Source organism: Macrosteles quadrilineatus, unplaced genomic scaffold (assembly GCF_028750875.1).
Source record: "Macrosteles quadrilineatus isolate MER2022 unplaced genomic scaffold, UCM_ALF_1.0 Scaffold_2__2_contigs__length_208266976, whole genome shotgun sequence".
In the NCBI taxonomy this organism is placed as follows: Eukaryota; Metazoa; Arthropoda; class Insecta; order Hemiptera; family Cicadellidae; genus Macrosteles; species Macrosteles quadrilineatus.
The window spans coordinates 185,323,483-185,349,565 of record NW_026542595.1 but is presented as its reverse complement, the minus strand read 5'-3'; positions in this window follow the sequence as shown (position 1 = coordinate 185,349,565).

Below are 26,083 nucleotides of genomic sequence, written 5' to 3'. Positions count from 1 at the left end.
TTTCATGTTCCATGTTCCTTTTTCCATGTTCCATGTGCCATGTTCAATGTTCCATGTTTCATGTTCCTTGTTCCACGTTCCATGTTCCATGTTCCGTGTTCTATGTTCCATGTTTCATGTACTATGTTCCATGTTCCATGTTCTATGTTCCATTCTCTATGTTCCATGTTCCATGTTCCATGTTCCATGTTCCATGTTACATGTTCTATGTTCCATTCTCTATGTTCCATGTTCCATGTTCTATCTTTAATGTTCCATGCTCCATGTTCCATGTTCCATGTTCCAAATTCCATGTTCCTTGTTGCATGTTCCATGTTCCATGTTCCATGTTCCATGTTCAATGTTCCATGTTCCTTGTTCCTTGTTCCATTTTCCATGGTCCAATTTCCATGTTTCAGGTTCCATGTCCTTTGTTTAATGCTATATGTTCTATGTTCCATGTTCTATGTTCCATGCTCTATGTTCCATGCTCTATGTTCCATGTTCTATGTTCCATGTTCCATGTTCCATGTTCCATGTTCTATGTTCCATGTTCCATGCTCCATGTTCCATGTTCCTTGTTCCATGTTCTATGTTCCATGCTCTATGTTCCATGTTCCATGTTCCATGTTCAATGTTCCATGTTCAATGTTCCATGTTTCTTGTTCCTTGTTCCATGTTTCATGTTCCATGTTCCATGGTCCATGTTCCATGTTCAATGTTCCATGTTTCTTGTTCCTTGTTCCATGTTTCATGTTCCATGTTCTATGTTCCATGTTCCATGCTCTAAATTCCATGTTCCATGTTCTATGTTCCATGTTCCTTGTTCCATGTTCCATGTTCCTTGTTCCATGTTCTATGTTCTATGTTCCATGTTCCATGTTCTATGTTCCATGTTCCTTGTTCCATGTTACATGTCCCATGTTCCATGTTCCTTGTTTCATGTTCCATGTTCCATGATCCATGTTCCATGGTCCATGTTCCATGTTCAATGTTCCATGTTTCTTGTTCCTTGTTCCATGTTTCATGTTCCATGTTCTATGTTCCATGTTCCATGCTCTAAATTCCATGTTCCATGTTCTATGTTCCATGTTCCTTGTTCCATGTTCCATGTTCCTTGTTCCATGTTCTATGTTCTATGTTCCATGTTCCATGTTCTATGTTCCATGTTCCTTGTTCCATGTTCCATGTTCCTTGTTCCATGTTCCTTGTTCCATGCTCTTTGTTCCATGTTCCATGTTCCATGTCCTATGTTCCATGCTCTATGTTCTATGTTCCATGGTCTATGTTCCATGTCATATGTTCCATTCTCTATGTTCCATGTTCCATGTCCTATGTTCCATGATCCATGTTCCATGTTCCATTTTCCATGTTCCAAATTCCATGTTTCTTGTTCCATGTTCCATGTTCCTTGTTCCATGTTCTCTGTTCCTTGTTGCATGTTCTATGTTCCATGTTCCATGTTCCATGTTCAATGTTCCATGTTCCTTGTTCCTTGTTCTATGTTCGATGTATTATGTTCCATGTTCTATGTTCCATGTTCCATGTTCCTTGTTCCTTGTTCCATGTTCCATGTTCAATGTTCCATGTTCCATGTTCCATGTTCCATGTTCCATGTTCCATGTTCCATGGTCCATGTTCCATGGTCCAATTTCCATGTTTCGGGTTCCATGTCCTTTGTTCCATGCTATATGTTCTATGTTCCATGCTCTATGTTCCATGCTCTATGTTCCATGTTCTATGTCCCATGTTCCATGTTCCATGTTCCATGTTCTATGTTCCATGTTCCATGCTCCATGTTTCATGTTCCTTGTTCCATGTTCTATGTTCCATGCTCTATGTTCCATGTTCCATGTTCCATGTTCAATGTTCCATGTTCCATGTTCCATGTTCAATGTTCCATGTTCCATGTTCCATGTTCCATGTTACATGTCCCATGTTCCATGTTCCTTGTTCCATGTTTCATTTTCCATGTTCCATGATCTATGTTCCATGGTCCATGTTCCATGTTCCATGGTCCATGTTCCATGTTCCATGTTCCATGTTCCATGTTCCATGTTCCATGTTCCATGTTCCATGTTCCATGTTCCATGTTCCATGTTCCATGTCTTATGTTCCATGCTCTATGTTCTATGTTCCATGGTCTATGTTCCATGTCATATGTTCCATGCTCTATGTTCTATGTTCCATGCTCTATGTTCCATGTTCCATGTTCCTTTTTCCATTTTCCATGTTCCATGTTCCATGTTCCATGATCCTTGTTCCATGTTTCATGTTCCATGGTCCATGTTTTATGTTCCATGTTCCATGTTCTATGTTCCATGTTCTATGTTCCTTGTTGCATGTTCCATGCTCCATGTTCCATGTTCCATGTTCCATGTTCCATGTTCCATGTTCCATGTTCCATGTTTCATGTTCCATGTCCTATGTTCCATGCTCTATGTTCTATTTACCATGTTCTATGTTCCATGCTCTATATTTTTATGTTCCATGTTCCATGTTTCATTTTCCTTGTTCCACGTTCCATGTTCCATGTTCTATGTTCCATGCTCTTTGTTCCATGTTCATGTTCCATGTTCCTTTTTTCATGTTCCATGTGCCATGTTCAATGTTCCATGTTTCATGTTCCTTGTTCCACGTTCCATGTTCCATGTTCTATGTTCCATGTTTCATGTACTATGTTCCATGTTCCATGTTCTATGTTCCATGTTCTATGTTCCATTCTCTATCTTCCATGTTCCATGTTACATGTTCTATGTTCCATTCTCTATGTTCCATGTTCCATGTTCTATCTTCAATGTTCCATGCTCCACGTTCCATGTTCCAAATTCCATGTTCCTTGTTGCATGTTCCATGTTCCATGTTCCATGTTCCATGTTCAATATTCCATGTTCCTTGTTCCTTGTTCCATGTTCCATGGTCCAATTTCCATGTTTCAGGTTCCATGTCCTTTGTTCCATGCTATATGTTCTATGTTCCATGTTCTATGTTCCATGCTCTATGTTCCATGCTCTTTGTTCCATGTTCCATGTTCCATGTTCCTTTTTCCATGTTCCATGTGCCATGTTCAATGTTCCATGTTTCATGTTCCTTGTTCCACGTTCCATGTTCCATGTTCCATGTTCTATGTTCCATGTTTCATGTACTATGTTCCATGTTCCATGTTCCATGTTCTATGTTCCATGTTCTATGTTCCATTCTCTATGTTCCATGTTCCATGTTCCATGTTCCATGTTCTATGTTCCATGTTCTATGTTCCATTCTCTATGTTCCATGTTCAATGTTCCATGTTCCTTGTTCCACGTTCCATGTTCCATGTTCTATGTTCCATGCTCTTTGTTCCATGTTCCATGTTCCATGTTCCTTTTTCCATGTTCCATGTGCCATGTTCAATGTTCCATGTTTCATGTTCCTTGTTCCACGTTCCATGTTCCATGTTCCATGTTCTATGTTCCATGTTTCATGTACTATGTTCCATGTTCCATGTTCCATGTTCTATGTTCCATGTTCTATGTTCCATTCTCTATGTTCCATGTTCCATGTTCCATGTTCTATGTTCCATGTTCTATGTTCCATTCTCTATGTTCCATGTTCCATGTTCCATGTTCCATGTTCCATGTTCTATGTTCCATTTTCCATGTTCCATATTCCATGTTCCATGTTCCTTGTTCCATGTTCTATGTTCTATGTTCCATGTTCCATGTTCCATGTTCTATGTTCCATGTTCCTTGTTCCATGTACCATGTTCCTTGTTTCATGTTCTATGTTCCTTGTTGCATGTTCCATGTTCCATGTTCCTTGTTCCATGCTCTTTGTTCCATGTTCCATGTTCCATGTCCTATGTTCCATGCTCTATGTTCTATGTTCCATGGTCTATGTTCCATGTCATATGTTCCATGCTCTATGTTCTATGTTCCATGCTCTATGTTCCATGTTCCATGTTCCTTGTTCCATTTTCCATGTTCCATGTTCCATGTTCCATGTTCTATGTTCCATGTTCTATGTTCCTTGTTGCATGTTCCATTCTCTATGTTTCATGTTCCATGTTCCTTTTTCCATGTTCCATGTGCCATGTTCAATGTTCCATGTTTCATGTTCCTTGTTCCACGTTCCATGTTCCATGTTCCGTGTTCTATGTTCCATGTTTCATGTACTATGTTCCATGTTCCATGTTCTATGTTCCATTCTCTATGTTCCATGTTCCATGTTCCATGTTCCATGTTCCATGTTACATGTTCTATGTTCCATTCTCTATGTTCCATGTTCCATGTTCTATCTTTAATGTTCCATGCTCCATGTTCCATGTTCCAAATTCCATGTTCCTTGTTGCATGTTCCATGTTCCATGTTCCATGTTCAATGTTCCATGTTCCTTGTTCCTTGTTCCATTTTCCATGGTCCAATTTCCATGTTTCAGGTTCCATGTCCTTTGTTCCATGCTATATGTTCTATGTTCCATGTTCTATGTTCCATGCTCTATGTTCCATGCTCTATGTTAGTTGTTCTATGTTCCATGTTCCATGTTCCATGTTCCATGTTCTATGTTCCATGTTCCATGCTCCATGTTCCATGTTCCTTGTTCCATGTTCTATGTTCCATGCTCTATGTTCCATGTTCCATGTTCCATGTTCAATGTTCCATGTTCCATGTTCCATGTTCAATGTTCCATGTTTCCATGTTCCATGTTCCATGTTACATGTCCCATGTTCCATGTTCCTTGTTTCATGTTCCATGTTCCATGATCCATGTTCCATGGTCCATGTTCCATGTTCAATGTTCCATGTTCCTTGTTCCTTGTTCCATGTTTCATGTTCCATGTTCTATGTTCCATGTTCCATGCTCTAAATTCCATGTTCCATGTTCTATGTTCCATGTTCCTTGTTCCATGTTCCATGTTCCTTGTTCCATGTTCTATGTTCTATGTTCCATGTTCCATGTTCTATGTTCCATGTTCCTTGTTCCATGTTCCATGTTCCTTGTTCCATGTTCCTTGTTCCATGCTCTTTGTTCCATGTTCCATGTTCCATGTCCTATGTTCCATGCTCTATGTTCTATGTTCCATGGTCTATGTTCCATGTCATATGTTCCATTCTCTATGTTCCATGTTCCATGTTCCATGTCCTATGTTCCATGATCCATGTTCCATGTTCCATTTTCCATGTTCCAAATTCCATGTTTCTTGTTCCATGTTCCATGTTCCTTGTTCCATGTTCTCTGTTCCTTGTTGCATGTTCTATGTTCCATGTTCCATGTTCCATGTTCAATGTTCCATGTTCCTTGTTCCTTGTTCCATGTTCCATGGTCCAATTTCCATGTTTCAGGTTCCATGTCCTTTGTTCCATGCTATATGTTCTATGTTCCATGTTCTATGTTCCATGCTCTATGTTCCATGCTCTTTGTTCCATGTTTCATGTTCCATGTTCCTTTTTCCATGTTCCATGTGCCATGTTCAATGTTCCATGTTTCATGTTCCTTGTTCCACGTTCCATGTTCCATGTTCCATGTTCTATGTTCCATGTTTCATGTACTATGTTCCATGTTCCATGTTCCATGTTCTATGTTCCATGTTCTATGTTCCATTCTCTATGTTCCATGTTCCATGTTCCATGTTCCATGTTCCATGTTCTATGTTCCATGTTCTATGTTCCATTCTCTATGTTCCATGTTCAATGTTCCATGTTCCTTGTTCCACGTTCCATGTTCCATGTTCTATGTTCCATGCTCTTTGTTCCATGTTCCATGTTCCATGTTCCTTTTTCCATGTTCCATGTGCCATGTTCAATGTTCCATGTTTCATGTTCCTTGTTCCACGTTCCATGTTCCATGTTCCATGTTCTATGTTCCATGTTTCATGTACTATGTTCCATGTTCCATGTTCCATGTTCTATGTTCCATGTTCTATGTTCCATTCTCTATGTTCCATGTTCCATGTTCCATGTTCTATGTTCCATGTTCTATGTTCCATTCTCTATGTTCCATGTTCCATGTTCCATGTTCCATGTTCTATGTTCCATTCTCTATGTTCCATGTTCTATCTTTAATGTTCCATGCTCCATGTTCCATGTTCAAATTCCATGTTCCTTGTTGCATGTTCCATGTTCCATGTTCCATGTTCAATGTTCCATGTTCCTTGTTCCTTGTTCCATGTTCCATGTATCATGTTCCATGTTCCATGTTCCATGTATCATGTTCCATGTTTGATGTTCAATTTTCCATTCTCTATGTTCATGTTCCATGTTCTATGTTCCATGTTCCATGCTCTAAGTTCCATGTTCCATGTTCTATGTTCCATGTTCCTTGTTCCATGTTCCATGTTCCATGTTCCTTGTTCCATGTTCTATGTTCCTTGTTGCATGTTTCATGTTCCATGTTCCATGTTCCTTGTTCCACGCTCTTTGTTCCATGTTCCATGATCCATGTTCCTTGTTCCATGATCTTTGTTCCATGTTTCATGTTCCATGTCATATGTTCCATGCTCTATGTTCCATGTTCCATGCTCTATGTTCCATGTTCCATGTTCCTTGTTCCATTTTCCATGTTCCATGTTCCTTGTTCCTAGTTCTATGTTCCTTGTTGCATGTTCCATGTTCCATGTTCTATGTTCCTTGTCCCATGCTCTATGTTCCATGTTCCATGTTCTATGTTCCATGTTCCATGTTTATGTTCCATGTTCCATGTTACATGTCCCATGTTCCATGTTCCATGTTCTATGTTCCATTCTCTATGTTCCATGTTCCATGTTCCATGTCCTATGTTCCATGATCCATGTTCCATGTTCCATTTTCCATGTTCCAAATTCCATGTTTCTTGTTCCATGTTCCATGTTCCTTGTTCCATGTTCTCTGTTCCTTGTTGCATGTTCTATGTTCCATGTTCCATGTTCTATGTTCAATGTTCCATGTTCATTGTTTCTTGTTCTATGTTCGATGTATTATGTTCCATGTTCTATGTTCCATGTTCCATGTTCCTTGTTCCTTGTTCCATGTTCCATGTTCAATGTTCCATGTTCCATGTTCCATGTTCCATGTTCCATGTTCCTTGGTCCATGTTCCATGGTCCAATTTCCATGTTTCGGGTTCCATGTCCTTTGTTCCATGCTATATGTTCTATGTTCCATGTTCTTTGTTCCATGCCCTATGTTCCATGATCTATGTTCCATGTTCTATGTCCCATGTTCCATGTTCCATGTTCCATGTTCTATGTTCCATGTTCCATGCTCCATGTTCCATGTTCCTTGTTCCATGTTCTATGTTCCATGCTCTATGTTCCATGTTCCATGTTCCATGTTCAATGTTCCATGTTCCATGTTCCATGTTCAATGTTCCATGTTCCATGTTCCATGTTCCATGTTACATGTCCCATGTTCCATGTTCCTTGTTCCATGTTTCATGTTCCATGTTCCATGATCTATGTTCCATGGTCCATGTTCCATGTTCCATGGTCCATGTTCCATGTTCCATGTTCCATGTTCCATGTTCCATGTTCCATGTCCTATGTTCCATGCTCTATGTTCTATGTTCCCTGTTTTTTGTTCCATGTTTCATGTTCCATGTTCCATGTTCCATGTTCCATGTTCCATGTTCAATGTTCCATGTTCCTTGTTCCTTGTTCCATGTTTCATTTCCATGTTCTATGTTCCATGTTCCATGCTCTAAATTCCATGTTCCATGTTCTATGTTCCATGTTCCTTGTTCCATGTTCCATGTTCCTTGTTCCATATTCTATGTTCTACGTTCCATGTTCCATGTTCTATGTTCCATGTTCCTTGTTCCATGTTCCATGTTCCTTGTTTCATGTTCTATGTTCCTTGTTGCATGTTCCATGTTCCTTGTTCCATGCTCTTTGTTCCATGTTCCATGTTCCATGTCCTATGTTCCATGCTCTATGTTCTATGTTCCATGGTCTATGTTCCATGTCATATGTTCCATGCTCTATGTTCTATGTTCCATGCTCTATGTTCCATGTTCCATGTTCCTTGTTCCATTTTCCATGTTCCATGTTCCATGTTCCATGTTCCTTGTTCCATGTTTCATGTTCCATGGTCCATGTTTTATGTTCCATGTTCCATGTTCCATGTTCTATGTTCCATGTTCCTTGTTCCATGTTCCATGTTCCTTGTTCCATGTTCCTTGCTCCATGCTCTTTGTTCCATGTTCCATGTTCCATGTCCTATGTTCCATGCTCTATGTTCTATGTTCCATGGTCTATGTTCCATGTCATATGTTCCATTTTCTATGTTCCATGTTCCATGTTCCATGTCCTATGTTCCATGATCCATGTTCCATGTTCCATTTTCCATGTTCCAAATTCCATGTTTCTTGTTCCATGTTCCATGTTCCTTGTTCCATGTTCTCTGTTCCTTGTTGCATGTTCTATGTTCCATGTTCCATGTTCCATGTTCCATGTTCAATGTTCCATGTTCCTTGTTCCTTGTTCTATGTTCGATGTATTATGTTCCATGTTCTATGTTCCATGTTCCATGATCCTTGTTCCTTGTTCCATGTTCCATGTTCAATGTTCCATGTTCCATGTTCCATGTTCCATGTTCCATGTTCCATGTTCCTTGGTCCATGTTCCATGGTCCAATTTCCATGTTTCGGGTTCCATGTCCTTTGTTCCATGCTATATGTTCTATGTTCCATGTTCTATGTTCCATGCTCTATGTTCCATGCTCTATGTTCCATGTTCCTTGTTCCATGTTCTATGTTCCATGCTCTATGTTCCATGTTCCATGTTCCATGTTCAATGTTCCATGTTCCATGTTCCATGTTCAATGTTCCATGTTCCATGTTCAATGTTCCATGTTCCATGTTCCATGTTCCATGTTACATGTCCCATGTTCCATGTTCCTTGTTCCATGTTTCATGTTCCATGTTCCATGTTCTATGTTCCATGGTCTATGTTTCATGTCATATGTTCCATGCTCTATGTTCTATGTTCCATGCTCTATGTTCCATGTTCCATGTTCCTTTTTCCATTTTCCATGTTCCATGTTCCATGTTCCATGTTCCTTGATCCATGTTTCATGTTCCATGGTCCATGTTTTATGTTCCATGTTCCATGTTCTATGTTCCATGTTCTATGTTCCTTGTTGCATGTTCCATGCTCCATGTTCCATGTTCCATGTTCCATGTTTCATGTTCCATGTCCTATGTTCCATGCTCTATGTTCTATTTACCATGTTCTATGTTCCATGCTCTATATTTTTATGTTCCATGTTCCATGTTTCATGTTCCTTGTTCCACGTTCCATGTTCCATGTTCTATGTTCCATGCTCTTTGTTCCATGTTCATGTTCCATGTTCCTTTTTCCATGTTCCATGTGCCATGTTCAATGTTCCATGTTTCATGTTCCTTGTTCCACGTTCCATGTTCCATGTTTCATGTTCTATGTTCCATGTTTCATGTACTATGTTCCATGTTCCATGTTCCATGTTCTATGTTCCATGTTCTATGTTCCATTCTCTATATTCCATGTTCCATGTTACATGTTCTATGTTCCATTCTCTATGTTCCATGTTCCATGTTCCATGTTCTATCTTCAATGTTCAATGCTCCATGTTCCATGTTCCAAATTCCATGTTCCTTGTTGCATGTTCCATGTTCCATGTTCCAAGTTCCATGTTCAATGTTCCATGTTCCTTGTTCCTTGTTCCATGTTCCATGGTCCAATTTCCATGTTTCAGGTTCCATGTCCTTTGTTCCATGCTATATGTTCTATGTTCCATGTTCTATGTTCCATGCTCTATGTTCCATGCTCTTTGTTCCATGTTCCATGTTCCATGTTCCTTTTTCCATGTTCCATGTGCCATGTTCAATGTTCCATGTTTCATGTTCCTTGTTCCACGTTCCATGTTCCATGTTCCATGTTCTATGTTCCATGTTTCATGTACTATGTTCCATGTTCCATGTTCCATGTTCTATGTTCCATGTTCTATGTTCCATTCTCTATGTTCCATGTTTCATGTTCCATGTTCCATGTTCTATGTTCCATGTTCTATGTTCCATTCTCTATGTTCCATGTTCCATGTTCCATGTTCCTTGTTCCACGTTCCATGTTCCATGTTCTATGTTCCATGCTCTTTGTTCCATGTTCCATGTTCCATGTTCCTTTTTCCATGTTCCATGTTCCATGTTCAATGTTCCATGTTTCATGTTCCTTGTTCCACGTTCCATGTTCCATGTTCCATGTTCTATGTTCCATGTTTCATGTACTATGTTCTATGTTCCATGTTCCATGTTCTATGTTCCATTCTCTATGTTCCATGTTCCATGTTCTATGTTCCATGTTCTATGTTCCATGTTCTATGTTCCATTCTCTATGTTCCATGTTCCATGTTCCATGTTCCATGTTCTATGTTCCATTCTCTATGTTCCATGTTCTATCTTCAATGTTCCATGCTCCATGTTCCATGTTCAAATTCCATGTTCCTTGTTGCATGTTCCATGTTCCATGTTCCATGTTCCATGTTCCATGTTCAATGTTCCATGTTCCTTGTTCCTTGTTCCATGTTTCATGTATCATGTTCCATGTTCCATGTTCCATGTATCATGTTCCATGTTTGATGTTCAATTTTCCATTCTCTATGTTCATGTTCCATGTTCTATGTTCCATGTTGCATGCTCTAAGTTCCATGTTCCATGTTCTATGTTCCATGTTCCTTGTTCTATGTTCCATGTTCCATGTTCCTTGTTCCATGTTCTATGTTCCTTGTTGCATGTTTCATGTTCCATGTTCCATGTTCCTTGTTCCACGCTCTTTGTTCCATGTTCCATGATCCATGTTCCTTGTTCCATGATCTTTGTTCCATGTTCCATGTTCCATGTCATATGTTCCATGCTCTATGTTCCATGTTCCATGCTCTATGTTCCATGTTCCATGTTCCTTGTTCCATTTTCCATGTTCCATGTTCCATGTTCCATGTTCCTTGTTCCTAGTTCTATGTTCCTTGTTGCATGTTCCATGTTCCATGTTCTATGTTCCTTGTTCCATGTTCTATGTTCCTTTTTTCATGTTCCATGTTCGATGTTCCATGTTTCATGTTCCTTTTACTTGTTCCATGTTCTATATTCCATGTTCGATGTCTTATGTCCCATGCTCTATGTTCCATGTTCCATGTTCTATGTTCCATGTTCCATGTTTATGTTCCATGTTCCATGTTACATGTCCCATGTTCTATGTTCCATTCTCTTTGTTCCATGTTCCATGTTCCATGTCCTATGTTCCATGATCCATGTTCCATGTTCCATTTTCCATGTTCCAAATTCCATGTTTCTTGTTCCATGTTCCATGTTCCTTGTTCCATGTTCTCTGTTTCTTGTTGTATGTTCTATGTTCCATGTTCCATGTTCCATGTTCAATGTTCCATGTTCCTTGTTCCTTGTTCTATGTTCGATGTATTATGTTCCATGTTCTATGTTCCATGTTCCATGTTCCTTGTTCCTTGTTCCATGTTCCATGTTCCATGTTCCATGTTCAATGTTCCATGTTCCATGTTCCATGTTCCATGTTCCTTGGTCCATGTTCCATGGTCCAATTTCCATGTTTCGGGTTCCATGTCCTTTGTTCCATGCTATATGTTCTATGTTCCATGTTCTATGTTCCATGCTCTATGTTCCATGCTCTATGTTTCATGTTCTATGTCCCATGTTCCATGTTCCATGTTCCATGTTCTACGTTCCATGTTCCATGCTCCATGTTCCATGTTCCTTGTTCCATGTTCTATGTTCCATGTTCCATGTTCCATGTTCAATGTTCCATGTTCCTTGTTCCTTGTTCTATGTTCGATGTATTATGTTCCATGTTCTATGTTCCATGTTCCATGTTCCTTTTTCCATGTTCCATGTGCCATGTTCAATGTTCCATGTTTCATGTTCCTTGTTCCACGTTCCATGTTCCATGTTCCATGTTCTATGTTCCATGTTTCATGTACTATGTTCCATGTTCCATGTTCCATGTTCTATGTTCCATGTTCTATGTTCCATTCTCTATGTTCCATGTTCCATGTTCCATGTTCCATGTTCTATGTTCCATGTTCTATGTTCCATTCTCTATGTTCCATGTTCAATGTTCCATGTTCCTTGTTCCACGTTCCATGTTCCATGTTCTATGTTCCATGCTCTTTGTTCCATGTTCCATGTTCCATGTTCCTTTTTCCATGTTCCATGTGCCATGTTCAATGTTCCATGTTTCATGTTCCTTGTTCCACGTTCCATGTTCCATGTTCCATGTTCTATGTTCCATGTTTCATGTACTATGTTCCATGTTCCATGTTCCATGTTCTATGTTCCATGTTCTATGTTCCATTCTCTATGTTCCATGTTCCATGTTCCATGTTCTATGTTCCATGTTCTATGTTCCATTCTCTATGTTCCATGTTCCATGTTCCATGTTCCATGTTCCATGTTCTATGTTCCATTTTCCATGTTCCATATTCCATGTTCCATGTTCCTTGTTCCATGTTCTATGTTCTATGTTCCATGTTCCATGTTCCATGTTCTATGTTCCATGTTCCTTGTTCCATGTACCATGTTCCTTGTTTCATGTTCTATGTTCCTTGTTGCATGTTCCATGTTCCATGTTCCTTGTTCCATGCTCTTTGTTCCATGTTCCATGTTCCATGTCCTATGTTCCATGCTCTATGTTCTATGTTCCATGGTCTATGTTCCATGTCATATGTTCCATGCTCTATGTTCTATGTTCCATGCTCTATGTTCCATGTTCCATGTTCCTTGTTCCATTTTCCATGTTCCATGTTCCATGTTCCATGTTCTATGTTCCATGTTCTATGTTCCTTGTTGCATGTTCCATTCTCTATGTTTCATGTTCCATGTTCCTTTTTCCATGTTCCATGTGCCATGTTCAATGTTCCATGTTTCATGTTCCTTGTTCCACGTTCCATGTTCCATGTTCCGTGTTCTATGTTCCATGTTTCATGTACTATGTTCCATGTTCCATGTTCTATGTTCCATTCTCTATGTTCCATGTTCCATGTTCCATGTTCCATGTTCCATGTTACATGTTCTATGTTCCATTCTCTATGTTCCATGTTCCATGTTCTATCTTTAATGTTCCATGCTCCATGTTCCATGTTCCAAATTCCATGTTCCTTGTTGCATGTTCCATGTTCCATGTTCCATGTTCAATGTTCCATGTTCCTTGTTCCTTGTTCCATTTTCCATGGTCCAATTTCCATGTTTCAGGTTCCATGTCCTTTGTTCCATGCTATATGTTCTATGTTCCATGTTCTATGTTCCATGCTCTATGTTCCATGCTCTATGTTAGTTGTTCTATGTTCCATGTTCCATGTTCCATGTTCCATGTTCTATGTTCCATGTTCCATGCTCCATGTTCCATGTTCCTTGTTCCATGTTCTATGTTCCATGCTCTATGTTCCATGTTCCATGTTCCATGTTCAATGTTCCATGTTCCATGTTCCATGTTCAATGTTCCATGTTTCCATGTTCCATGTTCCATGTTACATGTCCCATGTTCCATGTTCCTTGTTTCATGTTCCATGTTCCATGATCCATGTTCCATGGTCCATGTTCCATGTTCAATGTTCCATGTTCCTTGTTCCTTGTTCCATGTTTCATGTTTCATGTTCTATGTTCCATGTTCCATGCTCTAAATTCCATGTTCCATGTTCTATGTTCCATGTTCCTTGTTCCATGTTCCATGTTCCTTGTTCCATGTTCTATGTTCTATGTTCCATGTTCCATGTTCTATGTTCCATGTTCCTTGTTCCATGTTCCATGTTCCTTGTTCCATGTTCCTTGTTCCATGCTCTTTGTTCCATGTTCCATGTTCCATGTCCTATGTTCCATGCTCTATGTTCTATGTTCCATGGTCTATGTTCCATGTCATATGTTCCATTCTCTATGTTCCATGTTCCATGTTCCATGTCCTATGTTCCATGATCCATGTTCCATGTTCCATTTTCCATGTTCCAAATTCCATGTTTCTTGTTCCATGTTCCATGTTCCTTGTTCCATGTTCTCTGTTCCTTGTTGCATGTTCTATGTTCCATGTTCCATGTTCCATGTTCAATGTTCCATGTTCCTTGTTCCTTGTTCCATGTTCCATGGTCCAATTTCCATGTTTCAGGTTCCATGTCCTTTGTTCCATGCTATATGTTCTATGTTCCATGTTCTATGTTCCATGCTCTATGTTCCATGCTCTTTGTTCCATGTTCCATGTTCCATGTTCCTTTTTCCATGTTCCATGTGCCATGTTCAATGTTCCATGTTTCATGTTCCTTGTTCCACGTTCCATGTTCCATGTTCCATGTTCTATGTTCCATGTTTCATGTACTATGTTCCATGTTCCATGTTCCATGTTCTATGTTCCATGTTCTATGTTCCATTCTCTATGTTCCATGTTCCATGTTCCATGTTCCATGTTCCATGTTCTATGTTCCATGTTCTATGTTCCATTCTCTATGTTCCATGTTCAATGTTCCATGTTCCTTGTTCCACGTTCCATGTTCCATGTTCTATGTTCCATGCTCTTTGTTCCATGTTCCATGTTCCATGTTCCTTTTTCCATGTTCCATGTGCCATGTTCAATGTTCCATGTTTCATGTTCCTTGTTCCACGTTCCATGTTCCATGTTCCATGTTCTATGTTCCATGTTTCATGTACTATGTTCCATGTTCCATGTTCCATGTTCTATGTTCCATGTTCTATGTTCCATTCTCTATGTTCCATGTTCCATGTTCCATGTTCTATGTTCCATGTTCTATGTTCCATTCTCTATGTTCCATGTTCCATGTTCCATGTTCCATGTTCTATGTTCCATTCTCTATGTTCCATGTTCTATCTTTAATGTTCCATGCTCCATGTTCCATGTTCAAATTCCATGTTCCTTGTTGCATGTTCCATGTTCCATGTTCCATGTTCAATGTTCCATGTTCCTTGTTCCTTGTTCCATGTTCCATGTATCATGTTCCATGTTCCATGTTCCATGTATCATGTTCCATGTTTGATGTTCAATTTTCCATTCTCTATGTTCATGTTCCATGTTCTATGTTCCATGTTCCATGCTCTAAGTTCCATGTTCCATGTTCTATGTTCCATGTTCCTTGTTCCATGTTCCATGTTCCATGTTCCTTGTTCCATGTTCTATGTTCCTTGTTGCATGTTTCATGTTCCATGTTCCATGTTCCTTGTTCCACGCTCTTTGTTCCATGTTCCATGATCCATGTTCCTTGTTCCATGATCTTTGTTCCATGTTTCATGTTCCATGTCATATGTTCCATGCTCTATGTTCCATGTTCCATGCTCTATGTTCCATGTTCCATGTTCCTTGTTCCATTTTCCATGTTCCATGTTCCTTGTTCCTAGTTCTATGTTCCTTGTTGCATGTTCCATGTTCCATGTTCTATGTTCCTTGTCCCATGCTCTATGTTCCATGTTCCATGTTCTATGTTCCATGTTCCATGTTTATGTTCCATGTTCCATGTTACATGTCCCATGTTCCATGTTCCATGTTCTATGTTCCATTCTCTATGTTCCATGTTCCATGTTCCATGTCCTATGTTCCATGATCCATGTTCCATGTTCCATTTTCCATGTTCCAAATTCCATGTTTCTTGTTCCATGTTCCATGTTCCTTGTTCCATGTTCTCTGTTCCTTGTTGCATGTTCTATGTTCCATGTTCCATGTTCTATGTTCAATGTTCCATGTTCATTGTTTCTTGTTCTATGTTCGATGTATTATGTTCCATGTTCTATGTTCCATGTTCCATGTTCCTTGTTCCTTGTTCCATGTTCCATGTTCAATGTTCCATGTTCCATGTTCCATGTTCCATGTTCCATGTTCCTTGGTCCATGTTCCATGGTCCAATTTCCATGTTTCGGGTTCCATGTCCTTTGTTCCATGCTATATGTTCTATGTTCCATGTTCTTTGTTCCATGCCCTATGTTCCATGATCTATGTTCCATGTTCTATGTCCCATGTTCCATGTTCCATGTTCCATGTTCTATGTTCCATGTTCCATGCTCCATGTTCCATGTTCCTTGTTCCATGTTCTATGTTCCATGCTCTATGTTCCATGTTCCATGTTCCATGTTCAATGTTCCATGTTCCATGTTCCATGTTCAATGTTCCATGTTCCATGTTCCATGTTCCATGTTACATGTCCCATGTTCCATGTTCCTTGTTCCATGTTTCATGTTCCATGTTCCATGATCTATGTTCCATGGTCCATGTTCCATGTTCCATGGTCCATGTTCCATGTTCCATGTTCCATGTTCCATGTTCCATGTTCCATGTCCTATGTTCCATGCTCTATGTTCTATGTTCCCTGTTTTTTGTTCCATGTTTCATGTTCCATGTTCCATGTTCCATGTTCCATGTTCCATGTTCAATGTTCCATGTTCCTTGTTCCTTGTTCCATGTTTCATTTCCATGTTCTATGTTCCATGTTCCATGCTCTAAATTCCATGTTCCATGTTCTATGTTCCATGTTCCTTGTTCCATGTTCCATGTTCCTTGTTCCATATTCTATGTTCTACGTTCCATGTTCCATGTTCTATGTTCCATGTTCCTTGTTCCATGTTCCATGTTCCTTGTTTCATGTTCTATGTTCCTTGTTGCATGTTCCATGTTCCTTGTTCCATGCTCTTTGTTCCATGTTCCATGTTCCATGTCCTATGTTCCATGCTCTATGTTCTATGTTCCATGGTCTATGTTCCATGTCATATGTTCCATGCTCTATGTTCTATGTTCCATGCTCTATGTTCCATGTTCCATGTTCCTTGTTCCATTTTCCATGTTCCATGTTCCATGTTCCATGTTCCTTGTTCCATGTTTCATGTTCCATGGTCCATGTTTTATGTTCCATGTTCCATGTTCCATGTTCTATGTTCCATGTTCCTTGTTCCATGTTCCATGTTCCTTGTTCCATGTTCCTTGCTCCATGCTCTTTGTTCCATGTTCCATGTTCCATGTCCTATGTTCCATGCTCTATGTTCTATGTTCCATGGTCTATGTTCCATGTCATATGTTCCATTTTCTATGTTCCATGTTCCATGTTCCATGTCCTATGTTCCATGATCCATGTTCCATGTTCCATTTTCCATGTTCCAAATTCCATGTTTCTTGTTCCATGTTCCATGTTCCTTGTTCCATGTTCTCTGTTCCTTGTTGCATGTTCTATGTTCCATGTTCCATGTTCCATGTTCCATGTTCAATGTTCCATGTTCCTTGTTCCTTGTTCTATGTTCGATGTATTATGTTCCATGTTCTATGTTCCATGTTCCATGATCCTTGTTCCTTGTTCCATGTTCCATGTTCAATGTTCCATGTTCCATGTTCCATGTTCCATGTTCCATGTTCCATGTTCCTTGGTCCATGTTCCATGGTCCAATTTCCATGTTTCGGGTTCCATGTCCTTTGTTCCATGCTATATGTTCTATGTTCCATGTTCTATGTTCCATGCTCTATGTTCCATGCTCTATGTTCCATGTTCCTTGTTCCATGTTCTATGTTCCATGCTCTATGTTCCATGTTCCATGTTCCATGTTCAATGTTCCATGTTCCATGTTCCATGTTCAATGTTCCATGTTCCATGTTCAATGTTCCATGTTCCATGTTCCATGTTCCATGTTACATGTCCCATGTTCCATGTTCCTTGTTCCATGTTTCATGTTCCATGTTCCATGTTCTATGTTCCATGGTCTATGTTTCATGTCATATGTTCCATGCTCTATGTTCTATGTTCCATGCTCTATGTTCCATGTTCCATGTTCCTTTTTCCATTTTCCATGTTCCATGTTCCATGTTCCATGTTCCTTGATCCATGTTTCATGTTCCATGGTCCATGTTTTATGTTCCATGTTCCATGTTCTATGTTCCATGTTCTATGTTCCTTGTTGCATGTTCCATGCTCCATGTTCCATGTTCCATGTTCCATGTTTCATGTTCCATGTCCTATGTTCCATGCTCTATGTTCTATTTACCATGTTCTATGTTCCATGCTCTATATTTTTATGTTCCATGTTCCATGTTTCATGTTCCTTGTTCCACGTTCCATGTTCCATGTTCTATGTTCCATGCTCTTTGTTCCATGTTCATGTTCCATGTTCCTTTTTCCATGTTCCATGTGCCATGTTCAATGTTCCATGTTTCATGTTCCTTGTTCCACGTTCCATGTTCCATGTTTCATGTTCTATGTTCCATGTTTCATGTACTATGTTCCATGTTCCATGTTCCATGTTCTATGTTCCATGTTCTATGTTCCATTCTCTATATTCCATGTTCCATGTTACATGTTCTATGTTCCATTCTCTATGTTCCATGTTCCATGTTCCATGTTCTATCTTCAATGTTCAATGCTCCATGTTCCATGTTCCAAATTCCATGTTCCTTGTTGCATGTTCCATGTTCCATGTTCCAAGTTCCATGTTCAATGTTCCATGTTCCTTGTTCCTTGTTCCATGTTCCATGGTCCAATTTCCATGTTTCAGGTTCCATGTCCTTTGTTCCATGCTATATGTTCTATGTTCCATGTTCTATGTTCCATGCTCTATGTTCCATGCTCTTTGTTCCATGTTCCATGTTCCATGTTCCTTTTTCCATGTTCCATGTGCCATGTTCAATGTTCCATGTTTCATGTTCCTTGTTCCACGTTCCATGTTCCATGTTCCATGTTCTATGTTCCATGTTTCATGTACTATGTTCCATGTTCCATGTTCCATGTTCTATGTTCCATGTTCTATGTTCCATTCTCTATGTTCCATGTTTCATGTTCCATGTTCCATGTTCTATGTTCCATGTTCTATGTTCCATTCTCTATGTTCCATGTTCCATGTTCCATGTTCCTTGTTCCACGTTCCATGTTCCATGTTCTATGTTCCATGCTCTTTGTTCCATGTTCCATGTTCCATGTTCCTTTTTCCATGTTCCATGTTCCATGTTCAATGTTCCATGTTTCATGTTCCTTGTTCCACGTTCCATGTTCCATGTTCCATGTTCTATGTTCCATGTTTCATGTACTATGTTCTATGTTCCATGTTCCATGTTCTATGTTCCATTCTCTATGTTCCATGTTCCATGTTCTATGTTCCATGTTCTATGTTCCATGTTCTATGTTCCATTCTCTATGTTCCATGTTCCATGTTCCATGTTCCATGTTCTATGTTCCATTCTCTATGTTCCATGTTCTATCTTCAATGTTCCATGCTCCATGTTCCATGTTCAAATTCCATGTTCCTTGTTGCATGTTCCATGTTCCATGTTCCATGTTCCATGTTCCATGTTCAATGTTCCATGTTCCTTGTTCCTTGTTCCATGTTTCATGTATCATGTTCCATGTTCCATGTTCCATGTATCATGTTCCATGTTTGATGTTCAATTTTCCATTCTCTATGTTCATGTTCCATGTTCTATGTTCCATGTTGCATGCTCTAAGTTCCATGTTCCATGTTCTATGTTCCATGTTCCTTGTTCTATGTTCCATGTTCCATGTTCCTTGTTCCATGTTCTATGTTCCTTGTTGCATGTTTCATGTTCCATGTTCCATGTTCCTTGTTCCACGCTCTTTGTTCCATGTTCCATGATCCATGTTCCTTGTTCCATGATCTTTGTTCCATGTTCCATGTTCCATGTCATATGTTCCATGCTCTATGTTCCATGTTCCATGCTCTATGTTCCATGTTCCATGTTCCTTGTTCCATTTTCCATGTTCCATGTTCCATGTTCCATGTTCCTTGTTCCTAGTTCTATGTTCCTTGTTGCATGTTCCATGTTCCATGTTCTATGTTCCTTGTTCCATGTTCTATGTTCCTTTTTTCATGTTCCATGTTCGATGTTCCATGTTTCATGTTCCTTTTACTTGTTCCATGTTCTATATTCCATGTTCGATGTCTTATGTCCCATGCTCTATGTTCCATGTTCCATGTTCTATGTTCCATGTTCCATGTTTATGTTCCATGTTCCATGTTACATGTCCCATGTTCTATGTTCCATTCTCTTTGTTCCATGTTCCATGTTCCATGTCCTATGTTCCATGATCCATGTTCCATGTTCCATTTTCCATGTTCCAAATTCCATGTTTCTTGTTCCATGTTCCATGTTCCTTGTTCCATGTTCTCTGTTTCTTGTTGTATGTTCTATGTTCCATGTTCCATGTTCCATGTTCAATGTTCCATGTTCCTTGTTCCTTGTTCTATGTTCGATGTATTATGTTCCATGTTCTATGTTCCATGTTCCATGTTCCTTGTTCCTTGTTCCATGTTCCATGTTCCATGTTCCATGTTCAATGTTCCATGTTCCATGTTCCATGTTCCATGTTCCTTGGTCCATGTTCCATGGTCCAATTTCCATGTTTCGGGTTCCATGTCCTTTGTTCCATGCTATATGTTCTATGTTCCATGTTTTATGTTCCATGCTCTATGTTCCATGCTCTATGTTTCATGTTCTATGTCCCATGTTCCATGTTCCATGTTCCATGTTCTACGTTCCATGTTCCATGCTCCATGTTCCATGTTCCTTGTTCCATGTTCTATGTTCCATGCTCTATGTTCCATGTTCCATGTTCAATGATCCATGTTCCATGTTCCATGTTCCCTGTTACATGTCCCATGTTCCATGTTCCTTGTTCCATGATTCATGTTCCATGTTCCATGATCTATGTTCCATGGTCCATGTTCCATGTTCCATGGTCCATGTTCCATGTTCCATGTTCCATGTTCCATGTTCCATGTTCCATGTCCTATGTTCCATGCTCTATGTTCTATGTTCCCTGTTATTTGTTCCATGTTTCATGTTTCATGTTCCATGTTCCATGTTCCATGTTCCATGTTCCATGTTCAATGTTCCATGTTCCTTGTTCCTTGTTCCATGTTTCATTTCCATGTTCTATGTTCCATGTTCCATGCTCTAAATTCCATGTTCCATGTTCTATGTTCCATGTTTCTTGTCCCATGTTCCATGTTCCTTGTTCCATGTTCTATGTTCTATGTTCCATGTTCCATGTTCTATGTTCCATGTTCCTTGTTCCATGTTCCATGTTCCTTGTTTCATGTTCTATGTTCCTTGTTGCATGTTCCATGTTCCATGTTCCTTGTTCCATGCTCATTGTTCCATGTTCCATGTTCCATGTCCTATGTTCCATGCTCTATGTTCTATGTTCCATGGTCTATGTTCCATGTCATATGTTCCATGCTCTATGTTCTATGTTCCATGCTCTATGTTCCATGTTCCATGTTCCTTGTTCCATTTTCCATGTTCCATGTTCCATGTTCCATGTTCCTTGTTCCATGTTTCATGTTCCATGGTCCATGTTTTATGTTCCATGTTCCATGTTCTATGTTCCATGTTCTATGTTCCTTGTTGCATGTTCCATGCTCCATGTTCCATGTTCCATGTTCCATGTTCCATGTTCCATGTTCCATGTTCCATGTTTCATGTTCCATGTCCTATGTTCCATGCTCTATGTTCTATTTACCATGTTCTATGTTCCATGCTCTATGTTTTTATGTTCCATGTTCCATGTTTCATGTTCCTTGTTCCACGTTCCATGTTCCATGTTCAATGTTCCATGCTCTTCGTTCCATGTTCCATGTTCCATGTTCCATGTTCCTTTTTCCATGTTCCATGTGCCATGTTCAATGTTCCATGTTTCATGTTCCTTGTTCCACGTTCCATGTTCCATGTTCCATGTTCTATGTTCCATGTTTCATGTACTATGTTCCATGTTCCATGTTCCATGTTCTATGTTCCATGTTCTATGTTCCATTCTCTATGTTCCATGTTCCATGTTCCATGTTCCATGTTCCATGTTCCATGTTCCATGTTCCATGTTACATGTTCTATGTTCCATTCTCTATGTTCCATGTTCCATGTTCTATCTTCAATGTTCCATGCTCCATGTTCCATGTTCCAAATTCCATGTTCCTTGTTGCATGTTCCATGTTCCATGTTCCATGTTCCATGTTCAATGTTCCATGTTCCTTGTTCCTTGTTCCATTTTCCATGGTCCAATTTCCATGTTTCAGGTTCCATGTCCTTTGTTCCATGCTATATGTTCTATGTTTCATGTTCTATGTTCCATGCTCTATGTTCCATGCTCTATGTTCTATGTTCCATGGTCTATGTTCCATGTCATATGTTCCATTCTCTATGTTCCATGTTCCATGTTCCATGTCCTATGTTCCATGATCCATGTTCCATGTTCCATTTTCCATGTTCCAAATTCCATGTTTCTTGTTCCATGTTCCATGTTCCTTGTTCCATGTTCACTGTTCCTTGTTGCATGTTCTATGTTCCATGTTCCATGTTCCATGTTCCATGTTCAATGTTCCATGTTCCTTGTTCCTTGTTCTATGTTCGATGTATTATGTTCCATGTTCTATGTTCCATGTTCCATGTTCCTTGTTCCTTGTTCCATGTTCCATGTTCAATGTTCCATGTTCCATGTTCCAAGTTCCATGTTCCATGTTCCATGTTCCTTGGTCCATGTTCCATGGTCCAATTTCCATGTTTCGGGTTCCATGTCCTTTGTTCCATGCTATATGTTCTATGTTCCATGTTCTATGTTCCATGCTCTATGTTCCATGCTCTATGTTCCATGCTCTATGTTCCATGTGCTATGTCCCATGTTCCATGTTCCATGTTCCATGTTCTATGTTCCATGTTCCATGCTCCATGTTCCATGTTCCTTGTTCCATGTTCTATGTTCCATGCTCTATGTTCCATGTTCCATGTTCCATGTTCAATGTTCCATGTTCCATGTTCCATGTTCAATGTTCCATGTTCCATGTTCCATGTTCCATGTTACATGTCCCATGTTCCATGTTCCTTGTTCCATGTTTCATGTTCCATGTTCCATGATCTATGTTCCATGGTCCATGTTCCATGTTCCATGGTCCATGATCCATGTTACATGTTCCATGTTCCATGATCCATGTTCCATGTTCCATGTTCCATGTTCCATGTTCCATGTCCTATGTTCCATGCTCTATGTTTATGTTCCATGGTCTATGTTCCATGTCATATGTTCCATGCTCTATGTTCTATGTTCCATGCTCTATGTTCCATGTTCCTTTTTCCATTTTCCATGTTCCATGTTCCATGTTCCATGTTCCTTGTTCCATGTTTCATGTTCCATGGTCCATGTTTTATGTTCCATGTTCCATGTTCTATGTTCCATGTTCTATGTTCCTTGTTGCATGTTCCATGCTCTATGTTCCATGTTCCATGTTCCATGTTCCATGTTCCATGTTCCATGTTCCATGTTTCATGTTCCATGTCCTATGTTCCATGCTCTATGTTCTATTTACCATGTTCTATGTTCCATGCTCTATATTTTTATGTTCCATGTTCCATGTTTCATGTTCCTTGTTCCACGTTCCATGTTCCATGTTCTATGTTCCATGCTCTTTGTTCCATGTTCATGTTCCATGTTCCTTTTTCCATGTTCCATGTGCCATGTTCAATGTTCCATGTTTCATGTTCCTTGTTCCACGTTCCATGTTCCATGTTCTATGTTCTATGTTCCATGTTCCATGTTCTATGTTCCATGTTCTATGTTCCATTCTCTATGTTCCATGTTTCATGTTCCATGTTCCATGTTCTATGTTCCATGTTCTATGTTCCATTCTCTATGTTCCATGTTCCATGTTCCATGTTCCTTGTTCCACGTTCCATGTTCCATGTTCTATGTTCCATGCTCTTTGTTCCATGTTCCATGTTCCATGTTCCTTTTTCCATGTTCCATGTGCCATGTTCAATGTTCCAAGTTTCATGTTCCTTGTTCCACGTTCCATGTTCCATGTTCCATGTTCTATGTTCCATGTTTCATGTACTATGTTCTATGTTCCATGTTCCATGTTCTATGTTCCATGTTCTATGATCCATGCTCTATGTTCCATGTTCCATGTTCTATGTTCCATGTTCTATGTTCCATTCTCTATGTTCCATGTTCCATGTTCCATGTTCCATGTTCTATGTTCCATTCTCTATGTTCCATGTTCTATCTTCAATGTTCCATGCTCCATGTTCCATGTTCAAATTCCATGTTCCTTGTTGCATGTTCCATGTTCCATGTTCCATGTTCCATGTTCCATGTTCAATGTTCCATGTTCCTTGTTCCTTGTTCCATGTTTCATGTATCATGTTCCATGTTCCATGTTCCATGTATCATGTTCCATGTTTGATGTTCAATTTTCCATTCTCTATGTTCATGTTCCATGTTCTATGTTCCATGTTGCATGCTCTAAGTTCCATGTTCCATGTTCTATGTTCCATGTTCCTTGTTCTATGTTCCATGTTCCATGTTCCTTGTTCCATGTTCTATGTTCCTTGTTGCATGTTTCATGTTCCATGTTCCATGTTCCTTGTTCCACGCTCTTTGTTCCATGTTCCATGATCCATGTTCCTTGTTCCATGATCTTTGTTCCATGTTCCATGTTCCATGTCATATGTTCCATGCTCTATGTTCCATGTTCCATGCTCTATGTTCCATGTTCCATGTTCCTTGTTCCATTTTCCATGTTCCATGTTCCATGTTCCATGTTCCTTGTTCCTAGTTCTATGTTCCTTGTTGCATGTTCCATGTTCCATGTTCTATGTTCCTTGTTCCATGTTCTATGTTCCTTTTTTCATGTTCCATGTTCGATGTTCCATGTTTCATGTTCCTTTTACTTGTTCCATGTTCTATATTCCATGTTCCATGTCCTATGTCCCATGCTCTATGTTCCATGTTCCATGTTCTATGTTCCATGTTCCATGTTTATGTTCCATGTTCCATGTTACATGTCCCATGTTCTATGTTCCATTCTCTTTGTTCCATTCTCTTTGTTCCATGTTCCATGTTCCATGTCCTATGTTCCATGATCCATGTTCCATGTTCCATTTTCCATGTTCCAAATTCCATGTTTCTTGTTCCATGTTCCATGTTCCTTGTTCCATGTTCTCTGTTCCTTGTTGCATGTTCTATGTTCCATGTTCCATGTTCCATGTTCAATGTTCCATGTTCCTTGTTCCTTGTTCTATGTTCGATGTATTATGTTCCATGTTCTATGTTCCATGTTCCATGTTCCTTGTTCCTTGTTCCATGTTCCATGTTCCATGTTCCATGTTCAATGTTCCATGTTCCATGTTCCATGTTCCATGTTCCATGTTCCTTGGTCCATGTTCCATGGTCCAATTTCCATGTTTCGGGTTCCATGTCCTTTGTTCCATGCTATATGTTCTATGTTCCATGCTCTATGTTCCATGCTCTATGTTTCATGTTCTATGTCCCATGTTCCATGTTCCATGTTCCATGTTCTACGTTCCATGTTCCATGCTCCATGTTCCATGTTCCTTGTTCCATGTTCTATGTTCCATGCTCTATGTTCCATGTTCCATGTTCAATGATCCATGTTCCATGTTCCATGTTCCCTGTTACATGTCCCATGTTCCATGTTCCTTGTTCCATGTTTCATGTTCCATGTTCCATGATCTATGTTCCATGGTCCATGTTCCATGTTCCATGGTCCATGTTCCATGTTCCATGTTCCATGTTCCATGTTCCATGTTCCATGTCCTATGTTCCATGCTCTATGTTCTATGTTCCCTGTTTTTTGTTCCATGTTTCATGTTTCATGTTCCATGTTCCATGTTCCATGTTCCATGTTCCATGTTCAATGTTCCATGTTCCTTGTTCCTTGTTCCATGTTTCATTTCCATGTTCTATGTTCCATGTTCCATGCTCTAAATTCCATGTTCCATGTTCTATGTTCCATGTTTCTTGTCCCATGTTCCATGTTCCTTGTTCCATGTTCTATGTTCTATGTTCCATGTTCCATGTTCTATGTTCCATGTTCCTTGTTCCATGTTCCATGTTCCTTGTTTCATGTTCTATGTTCCTTGTTGCATGTTCCATGTTCCATGTTCCTTGTTCCATGCTCATTGTTCCATGTTCCATGTTCCATGTCCTATGTTCCATGCTCTATGTTCTATGTTCCATGGTCTATGTTCCATGTCATATGTTCCATGCTCTATGTTCTATGTTCCATGCTCTATGTTCCATGTTCCATGTTCCTTGTTCCATTTTCCATGTTCCATGTTCCATGTTTATGTTCCTTGTTCCATGTTTCATGTTCCATGGTCCATGT